Below are 3,758 nucleotides of genomic sequence, written 5' to 3'. Positions count from 1 at the left end.
TGTGCTTTCTCTGCTGTCCTCCTTCCCCGTCTCTCCAGCACTGCACAGACACGACTCTGTGCTTTCTCCTTCACACAGGACATTTCCAGAAAGCCCTGCAGAGCCAGGAGAGCAGTGCAAGCACAAAAGAGAACATGCATGAACATTCTGGAAGATTACCAGTTCTTTCCAGGAACATAATTTAGCGACAGAAGTTTCAGGCAGATATTTGGGGGAAGCAGAGGTCACTGGCCTCTGCCTTTGATTTATAAGTTTATCGGGCAATTCCTTCAGAGAGAGGCTGAGGACCTGGGCAAGCCTGGTGTCACAAAAGCAGCACTTCCTCTAGCTCTATTTTACTTATTTTTATGTGATTTAATGTTTTCCGATGGCAAACCTTCAGACTGTCTGTCCATTATATGCGTGCATTATAAATGCACATATAGATACACATATGTATGCCACAGGGGACACTCTCAGGCGCTCCACCTTGTCTGAGAAAAGATTTCTCTTTTTCTTGTTAAGCACTTTGTAGACCAACCATGTTAGGTGACTGGAAAGTTCTGAGGAGTCTCCTGATTCCACCCTTCATCCCAGCAGAAGAGAAATGGGATTTGATGGCACTGCACGTGGGATCCTAATCCATTCTCACGCCCTATTTCCCCACCCATGGCCTGGCCCCTCCTGCACTTTTATGATTAGAGAGAAATCCCCAGTCCTTTGAGACAAGCTTGCTCAGTGGTCAGGTGCTCACTACCTCGACAGCATTTAGACTCACTAAGTAAGTATTCCTCGTACGACAGGGCCCAGAAGCTCTGCATGGTGTTCCTACCTGCTGCCTAGCCTCTCCCACAGCACTTAAACTACTGGAATTCAATGGAACACGATACTAAAAGGAAGGCTAAACAGCACTAAAACGGACACCATGACTGTAACTCTGTCAGGCCTTCCCCCCACCCTCCGTCAGGGCCCCTAGGTAAGATTGCATACTGCTTTGCAATGGTTTCCAAGGGGTTATACAATGTAGAGTTGATGTCTTGTGATAGTTTGGCTCCAGCACACCCTCACAGAACAGATCAAACCAAGACCATGCTAAAGGAAGAGTTTATAGAAGACATTCTTCTCCCACAGAAAGAATCTGGCTCTTGGGCACACGGGACTCCCAGGTCTTGAGGTAAAGGAGTAAGTACATAAACGACTCTTTGACACTCCGGGGGCATTCATAGACAGCTGCGTTCCTTGACCTCAGAGGCGGATGCCCACAGAACGGGACAGACGGGACAGAGGAGCTCTATAGCCTCTGCTCTAGCCCCAGTCTGTAATCACATGGACAGTATTAGAGGGTCAGAGAGAACTGAAAATCAAGTCTCCAAGAGCCAAGGGTGCATTCCTCTCATCCCTGGCCCAGAGTCCGCTGATCAGAGTCAGCACTTAACTCTTGCAGGCACTCACTTGAATACTTGGCAGCAGTCACGCCACTCTTGGAGTCCAGTCCCATGTTACAGGTGAGGAAGACAATGACAGCCAGGAGGCGTGAAAGCACCAAGGCAGTTACTGAATCCACCTCATTGACTGACTGCTACAAATTTACTCGCCCAGCCCAGAAGCAGGGTGTGGTTTCACTTTTAACATTTCAAAACAAAGACTACAAAATCTCCCTGGTTTGAGAATTGCAAATGTGCAGATACCTTAACAAGTGCAAAAGCCCAACCCTAATCAACTATAGATAAGCTTAGAGGAGGCCGGAGAAGAAAACATCCCACCCAGGAAGGAGGCGGAGCTGACTGCCACACTGGCCTCCCTCTGGTTCTGTGCTTGCCTGTTAGATACTTTGTGTCCCCAGTGCCCATTCCATGGCACTCTGTGAAGAGGATCGCTAACTCCTTTTGTTTTGCCTCGTGCAGCAAACAGGGACTTCAGGCACTGAGGTTGATTAATCAGTTTTATTTTGTGGTCCTGAGGATTAAACCCTGTCCCTTGCACATGCTAAGCAATTTCTCTGCTGCCGAGCTACAGCTCAGCCCTCGTTTTGTTTTAGACTTCGAGAAAGTCTCTAAGTTGCCCAGGCAGTTTTGAATATACTCTAGGCAGGTTTTGGCCTTCTGTATTGACTGCCTCTGTCTCCCACGTAACAGAGATTATAGACCCTGACACCAGGGCCAGCTTAATCATTCTTAAAAAGCAGACAAGGGGTTCCTGGTGTCCTGGAAGAGTACGAAGAAAACCCAGCTAACAAGTGTCTGTGGGTGTTGACTCTGGGCACCAGACTGGACTGACAACTCACTCCGAAGGACTCTCCTCAAGGCTTTCCCGCGGCAGACCCCCAACCCAGCCTGCTCATGGGATACCACAAAGGACACCAGCTCGGACTCCGAGCTTCACCTCCAGTGATATCGGGAGGTCAATTGACATCTTTGGACTCAGTTCCCCAATCCATAAAATTAGCCTGGGAATCTTTGTCACTCGTGGACCGTGGCATAAAAATCTACCTTGAAGTTACCGAGACAAGTACAGGAAATAAAAAGGAGGAAATGTACCAGTCGGGGGTTTTCTTACTTTCACTCTGACAGGACACTCACTGCTGACACCCAGAGACCCAGTCATGTTTGGGTGTCATTCTGCGTGCAGTTGTTCGAGATGCAAACAAAGCCCAGCTCCACCAACTTGTTGGTCTTCTGGGCGCCCTTCTTGAAAAGGACAGATAAGCAGGAACAAGCCTACACCTGTCGCTTGCTCTGAAACTTTCTAAAGAGTTCTTAAGTTCCCAGGATACCTGAAGATCTGGTCTGACTTTCACAAGTTCTGTTTTTTATATAACACAATTGTGTTTGTAATTAATATGGAGCCTAATAAATAATAATAATAATAGTAATAGCCAAACCACAGCCCAATCTATCATAAAAATACTGTGGTGTGTATACCAAGTATATCCCTAAAGTTAAGAACTAGTTTAAATTCGATTAACTTTTAAACATCTACATCTTTCTTCAGGCTTTGGGTTTTTTTATTCAGTTTTTTTTTCTTATTCGCTTCTATGATGATTTTGAGAATAAAATCAATTGCAAGTGGGGAAAGCTGTTGGATGCTTTGTAAATGTTCTCAAGTACCTAGGAAGTAGCGCCAAATCTTCACTTAAGTATGTATTAATTAAATTTTAAAATTATAAATAATTACACTGTTTTGTTACAGAGGCAAAGAGAAGCTTGTTGGAGAGCTGAGGAAGGAGCAGTTATACTGCTTCTATGGGACCACAGGGAACAGCTTGAGAAAACCTACAAACACCTAAGACCCATGAAGCCCTGGGACAGGAGCGGCCCGGGATTGGCTCAGCTGTTTGAAGCTGGTTTCTGGATTGAGCCTTGATCCAGAACCGCAGGGAGGGGACACCACTCGCCCCTCCCTGTACCACGTGGGGGCGCCAGAGCTAGGGTGTCCCTGTACCGGTATGCGCTCATGGAGTTATGCGTGGGCTGAAACCGGTTTCCAGGGCTCTCTGTCTGGAAGGTTTCCCGGTCAGGAGAGACCCCTGGATCGGTGCTGATTTGCCTGTACTGCGCCCGAGACCCAGCAACTGCAGCGGACACAGACCCTTGGAGGTGGCTTCTGTCTGTTGCTCCTGCCCCAGACCGGTGTAAACACTCACCGCGTGTGCACACACACTGCCAGGACGCCACAACTTCCCCCAAAAGGAGCCAAGTCGCCACCGATTCTCCTCCCACTGGAGGCACGCGGCACATCGATCACAAGCTCCCCTATACTCCGGCCACCACTCACCCTGC

This window comes from Microtus ochrogaster, unplaced genomic scaffold (assembly GCF_000317375.1).
Source record: "Microtus ochrogaster isolate Prairie Vole_2 unplaced genomic scaffold, MicOch1.0 UNK23, whole genome shotgun sequence".
NCBI lineage: Eukaryota > Metazoa > Chordata > Mammalia > Rodentia > Cricetidae > Microtus > Microtus ochrogaster.
This window is presented reverse-complemented; position numbering follows the sequence as displayed.